We start from the raw sequence: 19,991 nt of genomic DNA on the forward strand, positions 1-19,991 counted from the left end.
GTAAAGCCCCTCTTTTTGACAGACATCAGGACCCCGTCTTTTCAACAGACAACAGGGCTCCATCATTTTTTCAACAGACGGCTGGGTCCTGTGTCACGCGTCCGACAACCTCGAACCCACTTTCGAGAAGGCACCTTCGCCATACGTCCTTTGTTCCCTCACATTACAGTAATTGCACGTTCACGGAAGGAGTCTTTCTTACGATCCACAATCCAGGAACGGACGATCCACCAGGTCCTTCGCTCTCGTCTAAAACAGAGCTTACTATCGCCTGCAAGTCTAGGAGACTTGGGGAAACGCGACGCCCCACACTTAAAACCATGTTGTCATTTACTTAGGTATTTTCTCCTTCGCAAGTAGTCAACCAACTGCCTTTTTTTTTTTTCATTATCTTTACCGGTGTTTTACAGATCACAGAAGGCAGAGAGAGAGATCGGTCTGCATCTCAGCACAATTTCCCAATCTCCTTTCTTAAAGATAGGCACGACAGTAACTCTCCTCCACTCCTGCGGCGTTACACCCTCCTCCAGCAACGTACAGAACAATATTTCAGGTTGTATCAAGCCTAGCTGCACACTCTGTTCACCATGTATGAAGAAACTACGCCAGAACCAAGAGCATTACAGAGGTCAAGACTCCATTAAATGTTCTTTTCCAGTCCCACCCTCCGCCACTCCATCTCAAGTGGCGTTAAGGCTTTAGTGTCTTCCACTGAGAAAAACACCTTTGAACTTGTCACTCATCCCGTGGCATATCTTGACATGATCCTCTACAACCCTTCTCTCTCTCTCTCTCTCTCTCTCTCTCTCTCTCTCTCTCTCTCTCTCTCTCTCTCTCTCTCTCTCTCTCTCTCTCTCTCGGCTTTACAAGCTGTTCCTAAACCGACAATTTACTCCCAATGATATTTAAGGGAGAGCTTTTGAAAATCATCTCCTGGCTCGTCCACAATATTCTTTTTTCACGGTCTCTCTCCCCCTTCTTCCTTATCAATTCTTTTATGATCTCGTACGCTTCAAAAAGCTGCCTGCATGTTGTGCCACATTAGCGCCCTGCAGATTACAAGCTCAATCTCTTTTGATCTTTGTGACACCTTGTAATGAACCGTATCTCTCTGTTCCCAGGCCTTTCGTCTCTGATACACAGCTTACGGGTACGCATGTTCTAACTTCTTCATTCTAGATGATGTCTACAGACCTCAATTTCCCAAACATGTTCTCAAGAATTTTTGCTTATCTCAGTGTTATGTCCACGTCTACATATCTCCTCCCTGACCTTTTTTTAAGCCCTTTAGTCCTTTTAAAGTCCCCTAAAAGTCCTTAACTCCTTTTAAAGTCCCCTAAAAGTCCTTAACTCCTTTTTAAGTCCCCTAAAAGTCTTTCAGTCCTTTTTAAGTCCCCTAAAAGTCTTTCAGTCCTTTAAAAGTCCCCTAAAAGTCCTTCAGTCCTTTAAAAGTCCCCTAAAAGGCCTTCAGTCCTTTTAAAGTCCCCTAAAAGTCCTTCAGTCCTTTTAAAGTCCCCTAAAAGTCCTTAAGCCCTTTCAAAGTCCTGTAATTTCTTTTTCCAACTCGTGAATCGTATATTATCAAGTTCCCGGGTCCACAATGTGTAACGGTGAGATCAAATAATGATAACGTATCATTCCCCTCTGATTCGCCTGTCCTCATACAAACGCTGTTCAGGAACCAATCTCCTGTTATGTACTCTGAAAGAACCCGTGTTTCCATGACTCTACTCCCCACACCTCCCAAGAGAATCTGGCTTGGGCAAGTCTGCGTCTCTCTCTCTGCACGGGGAAAAAAAAAACCTCCCATCATACCCACCTCCGCGACGCGAATGGCTCGCTGCAACCCGCCCCGCTCTGACCGTGCCTTCATTATCATGACCGAGACTCACTGCAAGTTGACACACACACACACACACACACACACACACACACACACACACACACACTGGCATCACCACAGTGCACTATTTCTATGCGGTTTTTCTTCCCGTCGAGTCGTGTTTGGATGGGTCGCTCCACCGACATTCCCTGACATCTGCTGTCGTCCCTCATCAAGAACGCCAGTTCTACTCCTCACTTGTCTTCTCTATCCTTCCCTTGCAACCACGTATCCCTCCAGACAAACTGAGTCAGATCTTTTACCGACGTGTTCCCCTTCCATAACTTCAGGAAGGTCAAGTTTTGGTTACATCATGGAGGCCCTTGAAATGCATGTATTTCTTCTGGTTTACGACCAAAATATCTGTATGCCACAGGCCAGCATCTTTCACTCGCATCACATCACTCTCTAAGCCAGCGGAGACTCTCTCTCTCTCTCTCTCTCTCTCTCTCTCTCTCTCTCTCTCTCTCTCTCTCTCTCTCTCTCTTATGACTTTATTCCTGGCTTCTCTCTCTCTCGCTCTTCCTTCGGTCAATGACCTATGACCCCACTTAATTTCGGACTGTTTGCAAGTTACGTAGCCCTCCTCAGTAACCCTCTCTGCATGCAAATCTCCATATAATGAAAGCGACCGCTACTGGTCGTCCCCGTATGCCCTAACCACATCTACCAGTTCTCTTTGTCTCACATCTACCAGTTCTTTTTGTCACATATCTACCAGTTCTCTTTGTCACACATCTACCAGTTCTCTTTGTCACACATCTACCAGTTCTCTTTGTCGCACATCTACCAGTTCTCTTTGTTACACATCTACCAGTTCTCTTTGTCACACATATACCAGTTCTCTGTCACACATCTACCAGTTCTCTTTGTTACACATCTACCAGTTCTCTTTGTTACACATCTACCAGTTCTCTTTGACGCACATCTACCAGTTCTCTTTGTCACATATCTACCAGTTCTCTTTGTTACTTATACCTCGAAAAAAAATTCCATTTGGCATATCAATAGCTTCTAGTAGACTCTTAATCACCAATTCCATCCTCTCATCGCTGGCTGGAATATGAACTTCCAGTTCAAAAAGCCAAATCTTTTTTTCTTTTACCAATGTTCTTACGTCTTCGGTGCAACCCGCCAGTCTGGCTACGTCCTGTCCTACCTGTTTGACTTCCATGTCTCTGATCTTTATAAACACCTCACTGACGCCAACACGTACCGACCCTCACGCCTACACGTCACCTACGGCGAGAGAGACACACAGGAGTCCTAGTCTCGTCCAAGAATTTCTCGCTTCTGAGGAGCCCATCAGTCCCCCGCTACTGAATGCAACGCAAATTTTGTATTTTTCTTTTTTCTTTTCTAAAACTGCAGGAGACTCCGCCTGCGAAAAAAAAAAGAGGGGAGGGGGAAATCGTGTGGGAAGACACCAGAACACAACTCCTCCCTCCTCCCCTCCACCTCAACCCACCTTTTCCAACAAAAATTCTGTCTTGCGGTGACAGAGGGCAATCATCGTGCCCTCGCTCCTCACTAACTACCCTGCCTCACTCCCACACGCTATCCATCAAATGTATCATATACACATGCCCCCGCCGTGCTGCTGCTGCGTCTCTGGCTGCGTTTATTGCGATGATAATGATGATGATAATGATGATGATAATGATGATGATAATGATGATGATAATGATAAGAAAAAAAAGGAGTAAGAAATCGTGCCACCACACAATCGCGATCCCAGCCAGTCCCGCCAGCGCCCCCGTTCATTTTCCTGACTCCTTCTAAATTGTTGACAGCCAAGCTCTTGCACCCCCTAAAAAATTCATGAATTTAATCAGAGAGAGAGAGAGAGAGAGAGAGAGAGAGAGAGAGAGAGAGAGAGAGAGAGAGAGAGAAACACTGTTGACAGCTCTGGCTGTCACAGTTGCCAATTAGTAAACGCAGATTTATTTTCTTCGCCTGCGCGACACTTTAATTTCGTTTTTCGTAAACGTCTTAGTTCAAAATCTCAAAAAGACATTCGTATTATCTCTCTGTTAGTGATTCTCATCAAGTGTTTATGTAAACACACATTACCCTAACTACACGGCGCATCTCTTATGAGGAAGCTAACTACGCATCTCTCATCGGGACGTCAAACTAACTACGCATCTCTCGTCGGGACGTCAAACTAACTACGCATCTCTCATCGGGACGTCATCCTAACTACGCATCTCTCATCGGGACGTCAAACTAACTATGCATCTCTCATCGGGACGTCATCCTAACTACGCATCTCTCATCGGGACGTCATCCTAACTACGCATCTCTCATCGGGACGTCAAACTAACTACGCATCTCTCATCTAGGATGTCGACTCCAATCTCTCCCCTTCCCTCAGCGGTGCTCGAACACCTTAATCTCCCACAGACGGTGCCATTATAAAGTCTTGAAGTCGAGGGTTTCCCTCTGTTATCTCTTATCTCTCTCCTTACTACTACTACTACGGGTTGCCCTTCGTATTATCTCTACGGGTTTCCTTATCTCTTATCTCTCCCCCTACTAGTACTACGGGTTTCCCTCTGATATCTCCTATCTCTCTTCTTATTACTACTACGGGTTTCCCCTCTGTCTTATCTCTCCCCTTACTAGCACCACGGGTTGCCCATTTATATCTCTTATCTCTCTCCTTACTAGTACTGCGGGTTTCCTTATCTCTTATCTCTGTCCTCACTAACACCATGAGTTTCCCATTGATATCTCTTATCTCTCCTCACTTGTACTACAAGTCTCTTGAAGCTGTTGTCTCCCTCTCTGTAGCTTCGACCCCCCAAAAAAAGGAAGATATGAGCTGTTGGTCAAGGCCGTTCCTGACTGGTTTATTCCTTGTGTGTGTGTGTGTGTGTGTGTGTGTGTGTGTGTGTGTGTGTGTCCCCAGCATGAGGCAGACGCCCCTGGGGGTCTCCTGTCACAGGCACCGCCGAGGAGGAAGCTTCCGCGAACAACACCGAGAGTTAAAAAAAAAGAAAAGAAAAAAAGAAAATAGATATATATATACATTTTCATATCTTTTTTCTTTCTCTCTTTTTCTCCCCTAAATAAAACATTTGAGTTTCAATTCCTCCTATAGCACCCTACAGTCACCACCCGTGGACGATTACAGCCCGAGAGATTGATAGATAGATAGATAGATCAATAGAGAGAGAGAGAGAGAGAGAGAGAGAGAGAGAGAGAGAGAGAGAGAGAGAGAGAGAGAGAGAGAGAGAGTGTCTGTCATCTCGGAACCATTTCCAGCCACCGTCTCCACGGCCTCCAATACGACCCGGGGCTAAAGGGTGGTGGGGTGGAGGGTCGTCTCTTACGTCCGGGTGGGACTGGCGTGGTATCCTCACCTCCCTCACTCCAAGTCTCGGGTCCGTCACGCACGAAAGAGCGCCAGGACTTACCCCATCATCACATTCGACTATTCAATTTGGATAGTTCTTGTGCCAATATATATATATATATATATATATATATATTTCATCCCTGGGGATAGGGGAGAAAGAATACTTCCCACGTATTCCCTGCGTGTCGTAGAAGGCGACTAAAAAGGGAGGGAGCGGGGGGCTGGAAATCCTCCCCTCTTGTTTTTTTTTTTTTTTTAATTTTCCAAAAGAAGGAACAGAGAAGGGGGCCAGGTGAGGATATTCCCTCAGAGGCCCAGTCCTCTGTTCTTAATGCTACCTTGCTAACGCGGGAAATGGCGAATAGTTTGAAAGAAAAGAAATATATATATATATATATATATATATATATATATATATATATATATATATATATATATATATATATATATATATATATGATCTTTTTGGAAAACGGGAATCGCGCCTGAAAAAGCAGTCAGGGAGCGGGGGCCGCCATGTCCGGGTGCGATAACGCTTATCTCTGAGTCTACTGGTGCTGGGGGCAGCCACGTCCAGCAGGAGGGGAGGGAGGGAGGGAGGGAGGGAGGGCTGATTGATCACCTCGCTGGCTGGCTGGCTCCCTCCTTCCCTCACCGCCCACGCCACCCTACCCACTCCCTCCCCTGTGGAGGTGGTGGAAGTGAGATGCGATTATAGGAGAAGTCTATGGTCATCAACGAGAGAGAGAGAGAGAGAGAGAGAGAGAGAGAGAGAGAGAGAGAGAGAGAGAGAGAGAGAGAGAGAGAGAGAGAGGAGGGGGGAACGACTCCCGTCAGTCGTCCCCAGCTCGTTAGCTCCCACCAGAACGACAGAAAGCCACCTCCCCCCCTTGTTCATCCCTTACACCATCGCATACATAATAGCCAAAAAGGCCTCTCTCTCTCTCTCTCTCTCTCTCTCTCTCTCTCTCTCTCTCTCTCTCTCTCTCTCTCACACACACACACACACACACACACACACACACACACATACCTGCCTCTCTCTCTCTCTCTCTCTCTCTCTCTCTCTCTCTCTCTCTCTCTCTCTCTCGCACACACCTGCCACATACCTGTCACCTCCCTCGTTACCAGGTCTCAATGTAACCCCAGGAGGCCCCCATTCTACCCAAAGGGGAGTCACTGTAGCCGACATGAGACAGTGAGAAAGGCGCGACATGGCCGGTGACAGACAGTGAGAGAGGATTCGACACTGAAAAGAGGATTAGAAAGAGGGAGGGAAGGAGGGAGGGAGGGAACGAGGGAGGGAGTGAGGGAGTGTCAGCACTCGTGATATTACCTCTTAGGTTATACAACGGGTATTTTACATGCATTTGCCTCCTGCAACTTGACGAGGGGGGAGGAGGAGGAGGGAAGGAAGGGGTTCGTGTGAGAGAGGAGGGAGGGAGGGTAGGGGAGCAGAGGTGAATGGATGGAAGGTGAGAATGGGAAAGGGGAGGGCATGGGAGGGGAGTGAGGGGAGGGGGGGCTGGTAACAGAGAGACTGATGGGAGAGACGGTGTGTGGGAAAGGATAAGGTTACTTGCACGTGATGGGCGTACATGGGTGCACATGGGCGGCGTACATGGGTACACACATCCACACCCACACACCCACCCACCCACCCACGCACACACACACACACACCCACCTACCCACCCACCCACACACCAGCTACGTGTATCGCCACAAGTTGTTCCTCAGGTCAAGCTGCTGTGGGCTCCCAGAGGCCTCAACTTTCACCCCAGCGGACGCGTCCGGTACAGGAACCCGACCAACTTGTTCCAAACAGGTCTGTTGTGGGTAGACACACACACACACACACACTGTCTTTTGAACTGAATTCCTCCTCCTGACGTCTGATGAAGCCAAAAAGGGGTTTGGGAAGCTGTTTAAACCCTTGGAGTACAATGACGCGAGATCCAGGATAAAAAGACTTGAAAGTCTGGCACACAAAGACTTAACCTCTTTGAGTACGACGGTTAAACCCTTTGAGTACGAAGATTTAACCCTTTGAGTACGATGACTTAACCCTTTGAGTACAAAGATTTTTAACCCTTTGAGTACGACGATTTAACCCTTTGAGTATGACGACTTAACCCTTTGGGTACGAAGGTCTTCCGTCCTCGTGCTCAAGGGGTTAAGTCACAGTATGCAAAGGTGCTGAACCTTCGTATTCAAGTGGCTAAGTCATCAAAGGGTTTAATCATACTAATGAAGGGGTTAAGTCATCACACTCAAAGGGTTAAATCCTACTGATGAAGGGGACACGTCACCACATTCTAAGGTTTAAGTCGTCATACAGGGATCAAATCGTCCTCCTCAAATCATCATACTGAAGGAGTTGAAGACATTTCGATCGAAGTTTGAAGTCTACGCAGTCAAAAGGGGGGAGGGGGGGGGGGGGTCGTCGCAGTCAAAAAAAGGGAAGGTTGAAAACCTTCATCATAAATTTGGGAACGCATTCAACCTAAAGACTTCAGGCAATCACACCCTCTGCAAGGTGTGTGCGTGTGTGCGTGTGTGTGTGTGTGTGGGGGGGGGGATTTTTTCCTGCTTTTCCGCCACAGTGGGAAGTTTGTGAGGCGTGACAAGCTTGGCTTTCTGTCCCCCACCTCCCTACACACACACACACACACACCCCTACACACACAAACACACATGGGCAATGTCTCCCTCTCTCCCACTGACTCAGTTGTGGTCTTTTCCTCTCTTCTATTTCTTGACGTGGACATTGCACCGGAGGGAGACGAAGCTGAATCGTTGCAGTGTGTTGATGGTGTACACTGTCGAATATGAGCGACAATGAATAACCCGTTCATTGCATTTAGTCAGCCAAGCGGCTGGTAATACACAGTCGTGGTATTACAGGTATTAACAACTGGGAGGTCATGATAGTCATTAGTGAACTAATCATGAAGAGATTACAATTAGGGTGAGCTAGATAATATTTCCACACTTTGGATAAGGACGTGTGTTTGCACACTTTGGATAAGGACGTGTATTTCCACACTTTGGATAAGGACGTGGATGAGGTTCATCTACAAAGATCGAGTGCCAGTGGACAGATATAAGGGGATGTTTACATGATCATGAGATTGACTGAACATTAAGTAATGAATAGTCACATTAATACGGTAGTTAACATACCACACAGCCTAAGTAAGAGGAAACCGAGCTCTTCACGTGCACCGCAATGGAAGGTATACGACTGCTCCAATTGTACAGCGCTGCTCCTAACACCTGTCCGTACGAGGTCAGATTGGAACAAGTCGATTCGATTTGTGGTGACGAAAGGCGGAGGGGCGTCAGACGGGGGAGGCGTGGAGGCATCTGCGATGGAGAGGTGTCAACAGTAAATGCTGCATGACCTGCCGGTGTTGGTCCAGAGAGGGTGGAGAGGCTCAGCGAGATGAGGGGGGGGGGGGGGGGGGCCCTCCTGGTAGGTAGGTGGTGGACGAAGGGCCCAGGAGGATGATTCTGCGTGTCCTTTTTCTGTACTCTAGCTGGCTCCTCTGTGTGGCTGGGAGTGAGGAGGAGCAAGCTGGGGAGGCGTGAGCAAGCTTAGGCAGAACGATGATGATGATGGTATAGACATATCCTGAGCTCAATGGTACAGACATCCCTGAGCTTGGTTGGTGGGACGCCGAGTGACTTCAGTGAGGGGAGAAGGTACAGACGGTACGAGGAAGATTTGATGATAAGGGCCGACATGACTCCTCCAGTTTAAACCGTCGTCCATAGTGACATCACGGAGTCTGAAGTCCATGACTACCCGGGGGATGTCAGGTCCTTGGGTGATGTCAGGAGACAGGATGTCTACGCCCAGGTTGATGTGCATCATCACAGTCTTGGTGTGGATGACGGTGACGTTCGTCGGCGGTAGTCCACTCCTGAGGGAGTTGATGACGTGCTGAAGGGCCCTGCAGTAATGGGTGGGGGGTTGTTGTTGTTGTTGTTGTTGTTGTTGTTAGTGACGGCAAAGGCGGAGTCGTCCACGTACCCCCCAGCGGTGGTTGATGTCCTTCAAGACGACATTGATAAGGATGAGGAGGCAGAACAGCCCTATCACGGTGAGTGTAGTGTAGTGTAATGTGTGTGTGTGTGTGTGTGTGTGTGTGTGTGTGTGTGTGTGTGTGTGAGCAGTACACTCAGATTGTTTCGCTTCGTTTCTTCAGTGTCAATGAATTTTTCCTTTTGTTCGAAATAATAAACAAAATCTATTCTCATCTCATACAACCTAATCGCCCTTAACCTCTTGAGTACGACGGTACTCTCCCTTGAGCACGAGGGTGCGATCCTTGAGTTCGAAGGTACGGTCCGTGAGTTCGATGGTACGATCCTTGAGTTCGACGGTACGATCCTTGAGTTCGACGGTACTCTCCCTTGAGCACGAGGTTACGATCCTTGAGTTCGATGGTACGATCCTTGAGTTCGACGGTACTCTCCCTTGAGCACGAGGTTACGATCCTTGAGTTCGATGGTACGATCCTTGAGTTCGATGGTACGATCCTTGAGTTCGACGGTACTCTCCCTTGAGCACGAGGGTACGATCCTTAAGCACGATGGTACGATCCATGAGCACGATGGTGCAATCCATGAGTGTGGGGGTACTCTCCCTTGAGCATGAAGGTACGACCCTCGAGCATGACGGTACGACCCATTTGCACGACGGCACGACCTTTGAACATGGTGTGACCCTTGGGTACGACCCTCGAATACAACGGTGTCGCCCTTAGGTCATACGAAGACGTGACCTCTGACGTGGCTGATCTTCAGCTGAGCGTGATGCAGGATATGGAGACTCACACAACAAAGGAGACAGAGCAAAATATATGAAAGAGAGAGAGAGAGAGAGAGAGAGAGAGAGAGAGAGAGAGAGAGAGAGAGAGAGAGAGAGAGGTACGTCTTGCCTGCCGGATGATACCGCCCCCGTCCGTCTGTGCAACATTCCCAGGTTTCATCTGGGATTGACTTCGACCATCGTGTGAAGTTTTCTTTTAAATCTACCCGCAGTTGTAAGAAGCACGCATCTTACATCTCTTGGTAGTAAAATTAATAATAATAATAATAATCTTTCCAGCTTTTCTTTCTTTCTTTGGCTCGAGTTCGCTTGATATTTTCATTTGGCATATTCTGGCGTGTTAACTAATGCTGTCTCCTTCTTCTTGATATGTTCTTTAGAATAATTGTATCAAATCGTTGATGACTTCGATATGCTGTCATGCATAGATTATCATGCATCTATCTCTACTTTATAAACTGCAAGGTACGAGTTCTCTTTTTTACGTATGACGACAGTTCATGATTTCCATTTCATCCTTCCTTGTGAAGTGGCTTTGAATCGTCCACTCCCATCTGTTTTGGCTGGTGATCTTAAAGGGTACAGCAGTATTCAATCCTGCTTCTTGTGGCTGTGTCAAATATTCTCATTACCGACTTTCTGTCTCTCGTTGTGACAGTTCGCGTTATCACGCCACTCATTATTTGCCTTGATACCACTAATCTTATCAATGTACTGTTTGAGTTCAAATTTTCATCCATGAATTTTTTTTTTCACTTTCTATGTTACCTTGTTGGACATTTGTATGGAGTTGATAAATTTATTAATCCCACGATGATTTACTTGCTCAAGTTTCTCATTATCTAATTCAGCCATATCCTTTTCTGCTCATGAGAAAATTATATTCCGGGTCTTCTGGAAACATATTTTTCCTTTTCTGATTCCTTCGTTTTCCTTAGTTTTCAAACTCATTCTCGTGTCGTCTGCAGAGAGATAACGTTAATCTTTCTGCTTCCTACGGTGATCCTAACAAAGACTCTCTCTCTCTCTCTCTCTCTCTCTCTCTCTCTCTCTCTCTCTCTCTCTCTCTCTCTCTCTCTCAGACACGGTTCACATGCAATCACGTTTGAAATCATCTGTTACTTAAATAAAAAAAAAAGTCTTCGTCCAGCTTACTACTTTACCTTTGATATTTTTTCCATTTCCTCTCATAAAACACCGTAATTCACTTAGTACTTTTTCAAATGGTTCAGCAAAGTTTAGAACAGTGTCTATTCTCTTGCCTTGCAATAGCCATTTTTACATACGTAACTTTACTCATACGAGAGTTGAGTTTGAATACTTTTTCCTTGGGCTTCGTTTATGCAATTGTTATTAATTACGTTTTTTTTTTCCTGCATTTTTCATCATTCTTTTGTGAGCTTTGATGTGAGGCTAACTGGTCTAAACACCGCTTTGATGTCGGCATTTACTCGCCTACGCATTTCAATGTTCTGTTTACCGATTTCGTTGCGTGCGTATTTGCGCCAGCGGTTTCATCAATGCTGAGTCTCACTGTACCATCAATGGCTTCCGTCACTGGCATCAATGGTTCTTGTCACTGACATTTTTTGTCTTTTTTTTCTTCCAAGGATGACAATTGGGATTCCATCTGGTCCTGACGCGCCAAAAAAAAAAAAAAAAAAAAACATATCCCTCTAGATCCATGTTGCTCTGGGTATATCTACCCCCCGACCCCGCTATCCGTTTTCTGTCGTTTCAGTCTCTTATCAACGGCGCGCCACTCACGCTGATAACGACCGTTTCGTCACCCGCAAAGAGAGAGAGAGAGAGAGAGAGAGAGAGAGAGAGAGAGAGAGAGAGAGAGAGAGAGAGAGAGAGAGAGAGAGAGAGAACATGACGACGAATGTAAACACACTCTTGAGATCCCCCCTACAGCTGAATATATTGAAACCCCACTGTCTTGGGTTACACTCTGTGCCTGGGTGACTCATTATGAGTACAGGGTTTGACTCACGCACAGCCATACACACACACACACACACACACACACACACACATACATACATTCACCCCTAACCCATTCCCATCCTACCCCACTTCTTCCCTTCCACCCCCCTTTCCATTTACATCCTCCCACCCCCTCCATACCCTTTGGCCAACACTGGCGCGACCCAGTAAACGGAGACAAAGGAGAGAGAGAGAAAAAAAAGCAGGGGTTATGGTCAGCGAATCCTTTTCTTGATGCTGTTGCATGTCGTCACAACACCAGGGTTGGAGACACGGTCATGATTTACGATTCCCCTCCCCTAACTCATCCACTACCTCTTGTGTCCTAGACTCACAACACGAGGCAGTGAGTAATCTACGACGATCCTATGTCACGGCAAGATATGGTGTCATTTGCTCTGCTCACAGCACCCCTAAGGCATGACAGTGCTATACCCCATGTACGAATACACCATGAGACGATATATCGTTGGTATGCCCTGACCAAACGACAATAAAGGAGAAGAGGGCATCATCTCATTGCTATAATCTATGCTTACGACACGCCATTTTCAGGCGTTAGCGAGGTTGCGTCAGGAACTGACGAAGAAATGGCCCCACTTGCTCAATATGCACATGTACTGTCCCACTGCTGTGCTGTATACTGGGGGAGGGAGGTCTCACACGTTGCTCTGCTTTATGCTCAAGACACCATGAGGTCCTCACGTTGCCATGCTCTATGCTCCAGACATCATAGGGTCTCGCGTTGCCATGGTCTGTGCCCACACGACACCATAGGGTCTGACGATGAGGTTACATCACCACCAACGCGTACGGCGTACTCAAGACCTCCACCATCCAGTCGACCAACCAAACAAGTGGTTCTCCACCATACACAGGGAGATGACTGGCTTGGTGCTTACAACACACACACAGGCTCTTCTCAACTGCCTTCCCTCAAGACCGTGTGTTTTGCAAGATCTTCGTTCCAGGCTTACGTAATTGTGTCGCAAACACCTTGCGCTGCCTTGCACGAAGCGACGCCGAACGTGGGAGTTATTTCGATGTATATGCGTAATACGCACGTTATTGAGGGCGCATATATGTGTATATAGTTTGTGTTTTAAGAGCGCTGTTGGTCATTTGTGTTGCTGCAGTGATCAGGTGTTGCGTGCTGTGATGCCAGGGAGAAGCTGCTGCTGCTGGCAACTCCCTCCCTCCTCCTTCCCTCCCTCCCTCCCTCCACCAAGAGAGACATTGTTTGTAAATGACGAGGATGACTGGGCCTTGAGGAGGGAGGGAGGGAGGGAAGGAGGGAAGGAGGGAGGGAGGGAGGGAAGGAGAGTGAGGAGGAGGGTGTTGTGTCTGGCACGCAGGAGCCGTGTCGGGGGATACGAGGATGATGGACTCCTTTTACAGCGAGGAAGTCCTGTGCTCCTCTGACGATGCTGAGGCCGCCCTCCCTCGCCTGCTGGTGTGACGCGTCATCTGCAGGAGGGGGTGATCCGGCATCACCACCAACGCCCTCCCGTCACCCGTACAGGTCGTCCGGTCATTGCCACACCCGACGAACCACAATGGGGAATCTCTCATGAGACACACACACATGACGGTCACTCACTCACTCGCCCTCCCTCCCTCTCTCTCTCTCTCCTCTCTCTCTCTCTCCCTCCCTCTCTCTCTCTCTCTCTCTCTCTCTCTCTCTCTCTCCACACACACACACAGATCAACACGGTGGCCATAAACACACGGATGGCCCTCAGATCACTTCACTGGTGCCAAATGTGGACGTGGAGAGAAAAAAAGAAAGAAGAAAAAGACTCTAACACCCTCTACGAACAATTCATCCACTCCACCCTAACCCACGCCTCACCCCTCTGGTCGTTTACCCCCGACAAGAGCAAATATAACATAGGTACAAACCACACACAAAAAAAACTGGGCACCCAAAACAATCCTTGGGTGTCTACCACAAACACTCAACCTCTGAACAATGAAATCCAAATAAAGAATAAAATCTTACCTCAATGTACTCGACGCTCTTTCTCTGCAGAAGCGCCAGAGCTTTCCAGCGTGGATCGCTCCAAAACCAGCCACCGACCTGCAAAATGGAAATTTAAAAGACTTACCCTCATACTTATACAGTACATCCCCCTTTTCCTAACAAACAAGATAATGAAAAGACAAATACTCACTGAAATGACCTGACACTCACTAAACAACAGGCTCCCAACCCAGCCTGAAACACGACCCGCCTCAACTGAAACTACGCTCCCTTAACATGTACGAGCTACTCCTTCTTATCTGCGTTTGGGAAGCCAGCCTTCCCTTGGACATCACAAGTCCTGTTACAATATGTCTAAAGACATCTCACGGCCAACAATATAGACACCGACAACCAAGCCTCAGCTGGCTTGTGCTTTCCACACAATACATCATCAAACTTGACCCGTGACCTCACCAAGTGGGCCTGGCGTTACATATATGTATATATATGTATGTACTCACTTTTTGACACCCTATAACTCACTGACCTTTTTTTTTAGGGTCAATTGGATCTGAAAAAGAAAAAAAAAACATTCGGCGAGTTATAGGGTGTCAAAAAGTGAGTATATTTTCTTTGGGACACCCTGTACATCATCACCCAGGACGAATTTCTAACACACACAAACACTTCATATAACCCTACACCAGACATCTGTCCACTCCATAACTACCCTCCATTTCTCCTGTCCTTCTATCCACCCCATCCTCTTCCTCTCCTAACAACCAAATCAGAAGAAACAGAGGAGAAAGACTTGTCTAGCCTGCTGGTGGAGAAGTGCAATATATAAATACATAAATAAGTAAATCATTAGAAAACGGTTTAGTGAATACAGGCAGCCCATTCAGTAAATAAATGAATAAGTAAATGATTAAAGAACGGTTTAGTGAATTCAGGCAGCCATTCAGCTGAAAACATACAACTGAGGAATTACATACAGTAAATAACTGGGAGTTATGATAGTAACTAGTTAAAACCATATGTGTGTGTGTGTGTGTGTGTGTGTGTGTGTGTGTGTGTGTGTGTGTGTTGGAGGGAGGGAGCACAAGTGTTGCCGGTACCGGGGGCAAAACATGGTGTGTTGCAGGCCAGAATACTAATAATAACATGTGTTTTGTTAAGCCTCGTCTCCATTGTAACCAAGGGCAGTAAATTCTGTGCACCATCACCTTTGTATTCCGAGATATATAAACATTTATATATACATTCTATTTATATATCTGGTGTTTAAAGCTACCTTGGCGTTATTCTACGTTATCATTAATGTTTTCAAAACGTCTCCAGAATTATTACCAGGGACAATATATGCTCTATACGTGCCAGTATATATTGTGTATCATATGTTATATCTTATATATACTTCGATCCTCTCTAGTAAACGTCTGTATGTATATTCTGGTATAATATTCTGGTATAATAGTAATCCTCTATATAAGCGATCTCCAGTGTTTCGTATATATATAAATATTATATCAAAAGGCAAACTGGTCCACCTTGTGTTCTCAACACGTGTCAAAAACAGGCACCCTCTGCACGTGCCTTCCTCCATGACGTCGATGGATGTGGCGCGTGCTCCGTGCATGACCCATCCCCCCACCCACCCACTGACCTCGTGACCTTCAACCCCCCCCCCCCTCCAACAGCCACAGAAACGCTTCATCTGAGCCTAAAACTTGACGACACACCGGAACCCAGAGATGGGCGAAGCAGACTGATGATTGGGTCGGTAAAAGGAAAAGAAACAGATTAATAGATGTGCGGGAAAGGGAAATCTCTCTCTCTCTCTCTCTCTCTCTCTCTCTCTCTCTCTCTCTCTCACACACACACACACACACACACACACACACACACACACACACACACACACACACACATATATATATATATATATATATATATATATATATATATATATATATATTGACATACAGAAAGATCAAAAAATTATTACCTAGACAGACAGACAGGTACATGAGAGAGAGAGAGAGAGAGAGAGAGAGAGAGAGAGAGAGAGAGAGAGAGAGAGAGAGAGAGAGAGAGAGATGAAAAATTACCTTACAATACAAATACAGGAAACGCATCGTACCTCCGGGCAAGAACACCAGGGCAGCAAAAACAAGAAGAAAAAAAAAAGACAAAAAAACACGAAACAAACAACCATGAAGACAGAGAGGAAGATCCTTCAACACGAGAGAGAGAGAGAGAGAGAGAGAGAGAGAGAGAGAGAGAGAGAGAGAGAGAGAGAGAGAGAGAGAGTCCATGTGATCCATTACATAGAGTTTTCCCCTCACAACCCCCTCACCCCATCACCAAAGTGTAAGATTTCTACCTTTCTACCCTCCATTTAACCCATCTCAACTATCAAGCAATTCCTGGAGATGCCCATTTTTCTGTCCCTATTTTTCTCCCCTATCCCCATGGATAATTCATATTATATATATATATATATATATATATATATATATATATATATATATATATATATATATATAATCACTAGATGACAAGAAGAAGAAAGGGGACAGTACAATACGCATAAACACTGTCAGAGTACAATTTCAATCAGTAATCCAAAACCATGAACTCAGACCCTGCAACGTATGTCGAACACACAAAATCCAATTTTGTATCGCCACTAGACTGAGGTTAAAGACAGAAGCACGACAATACCCCGCAAGGGAACGAACTGGAAGGCGAGGAAAGAAGAGGAAAGGAAGGATTCAAAATATCTGGACATGAATGGAAGGCGCGGTAGGAAACAGGAGTTTTGGTTTTTTTTTTTGACCACATCAAATTAGGATGGTGGTGACTGGTGATAAAAGTTGTGTTCCATGGTAATGTACAGTGATGTGATTGGTCATCGGGTTTGGTCTTCAAGTCTACGCACTGCCACGGGTGGGTGGAGGAATCATCGAAGTCGTCCACGGCAAAGTCGAAACCACAACCCCACACACATTATGGATGGTTTACAGTGGTATGGATGGTACAGTGATGTGATTGGTCATCGGGTTTGGTCTTCAAGTCTACGTACTGCCACGGGGGGGGGGGGGGGGGGGGATCATCGAACTCGTCCACGGCGAATCATCGAAGTCGTCCACGGCAAAGTCGAGACCACAACCCCACACCCACACATTGTGGATGGTTTTACCATCCGTATTCGCCGGTGTTATGAAGAACCAGCAGCCTCGAAAAAAATCTTGAGGCATCGCTTACTGCCCATCTCACGCACGTCTCTTGTCTTCTTTCGTTTTAGGACAAAATTTTTTTCTTTTTCTTTTTCTTCTCCTGCTGCCATAGGAGGTTTGGTTCTTTCATAACGACTTGTTCAGGCCCTGTTCACTGCTTCGGATCTCGATCACTGTTCGTGTTCATCATGAGAGGAAAGAAATATCGGGAAATGCCTTAAGATGAAAGGTCAAAAAATATATATATAAACACATCTACAAAGACCTCCCCCCCTGCCGTTCAGAGATACATGGAGGACATATACGTAAGTGTCCATGCACCGAATTACCTGTTGATAGAAAACGGCAGATCCGGGTCAGGGCAGCGAAGAGGACATGGGTGTAAACTGAACCACAGGCACTCCACAGTGAGTCTTGCCACAGGTTGTGGGTGGGTGGGTGTGGGTGTGGGTGTGGAGGAGAGAGAGATTGGGAATGATACACCACCCCCCTCCCCCCAGTGATGACGTAACCTGAGTTGGCTGTGATGAATGCCAGCCATGGGGGGGAGGGAGGGAGGGAGGGATGGAGGGAGGGAGGGAGGGAGGGAAAGGGAAGGATGGGGTTAGGGACCTACAGCTCTAAAATTTTAGCTGGTAATGCTGGTATGATATGGCGACACTGGTGACACTGGTATAACCACGTTGGTCACGTGACAATGGTGTAAGAATACGGGTGACACTGGTATAACCACATTGGTGCCACTGGCATAACCACATTAGTGACACTGGCATAACCACATTACTGACACTGGCATAACCACACTGGTGACACTGGCATAACCACATTAGTGACACTGGCATAACCACATTACTGACACTGGCATAACCACACTGGTGACACTGGTATAACCACATTGGTAATACTTGTATGAGTATACTGGTGACAGTGGTATAACCAAACTAGCATAACCAAAGAGGTAACACTGGTATAACCAAACTGGTATCACTGGTATAACATTAATGCCATTAGTATAACCATACTGGTACCTCTGGTATAACCACATTGGTACCACTAGTATAACCATGCCGCCACCACTGGTATAACCACACTGGTACCACTAGTACAACCATGCCGTCACCACTGGTATAACCACACTCATACCACTAGCATACCCACACCGGTAATACCTGTACAACAACATTGGTGCCTCTGGCATAGCCACACTGGCAGCAATGGAATAACTGCACTGGTACCACTGGTATAACCAACGTGGTACCACTTGCGTGACCATAATGATACCATTGGTATAACCACAATAATGACAGCCGTATAACCAGAGTAGTAGCCAGTGGTATAACCGCAGTGATATAACCGGTATAGACACGCTGGTGCCACTGGTACAACCACACTGGCATCATCGATATAACCACAAAGGTATCGATAGTATAACCACTCTGGTAACCCTGGTATAACCGGATCTCGGTCTTCTGGTGTACCCAGTCTTTACAGCCAACATGGAACCCACTTTGGTATACTCATACGGCAGGGAACCCACTTTGGTATACTCATACGGCATGGAACCCACTTTGGTGTACTCATATATGGCAGGGAACCCACTTTGGTATATTCATACGGCAGGGAACCCACTTTGGTATATTCATACACGGCAGGGAACCCACTTTGGTGTACTCATATATGGCAGGGAACCCACTTTGATATACTCATACACGGCAGGGAATCCACTATGATATACTCATACGGCAGGGAACCCACTTTGATATACTCATACGGCAGGGAACCCACTTTGGTATACTCATAAGGCAGGGAACCCACTTTGATATACTCATACGGCAGGGAACCCACTTTGGTATACTCATAAGGCAGGGAACCCACTTTGGTATACTCATAAGGCAGGGAACCCACTTTGGTATACTCATACGGCAGGGAACCCACTTTGGTATACTCATAAGGCAGGGAACCCACTTTGATATACTCATACGGCAGGGAACCCACTTTGGTATACTCATAAGGCAGGGAACCCACTTTGGTATACTCATAAGGCAGGGAACCCACTTTGGTATACTCATACGGCAGGGAACCCACTTTGGTATACTCATAAGGCAGGGAACCCACTTTGATATACTCATACGGCAGGGAACCCACTTTGGTATACTCATAAGGCAGGGAACCCACTTTGGTATACTCATAAGGCAGGGAACCCACTTTGGTATACTCATACGGCAGGGAACCCACTTTGGTATACTCATACGGCAGGGAACCCACTTTGGTATACTCATAAGGCAGGGAACCCACTTTGATATACTCATACGGCAGGGAACCCACTTTGGTATACTCATAAGGCAGGGAACCCACTTTGGTATACTCATAAGGCAGGGAACCCACTTTGGTATACTCATACGGCAGGGAACCCACTTTGGTATACTCATAAGGCAGGGAACCCACTTTGGTATATTCATACGGCAGGGAACCCACTTTGGTATATTCATACACGGCAGGGAACCCACTTTGGTTTACTGTTAGATAAACGGGATCCAACTTAGGTTTACCAACAGCCGGCAGGGAACCCACCATAGTGTACTGTTGTCTAGTATGGAGATCGATTTGGTTTACTGACATGCAGTCTGAAACCAACACCTGTTCATCAATATCTAGGACGGAACCCACTTTGTTTCCATGGTACACACACACACACACACACACACACA

The 19,991-nt window shown here is 46.5% G+C and overlaps 1 long non-coding RNA gene across 2 annotated transcripts in view; it reads right to left on the bottom strand.

The window, feature by feature from the left end:
* LOC139749212 (uncharacterized) overlaps positions 1-19,991 on the bottom strand; it is a 251,539-nt gene that overhangs the window by 108,085 nt on the left and 123,463 nt on the right. For both annotated transcript variants that reach the window (XR_011712925.1, XR_011712926.1), the window contains exon 3: positions 14,078-14,155. This is a non-coding gene — a long non-coding RNA (uncharacterized lncRNA). The remainder of the gene's footprint in view (positions 1-14,077; positions 14,156-19,991) is intronic.

Source organism: Panulirus ornatus, chromosome 6, assembly GCF_036320965.1.
Source record: "Panulirus ornatus isolate Po-2019 chromosome 6, ASM3632096v1, whole genome shotgun sequence".
Lineage (NCBI taxonomy): Eukaryota > Metazoa > Arthropoda > Malacostraca > Decapoda > Palinuridae > Panulirus > Panulirus ornatus.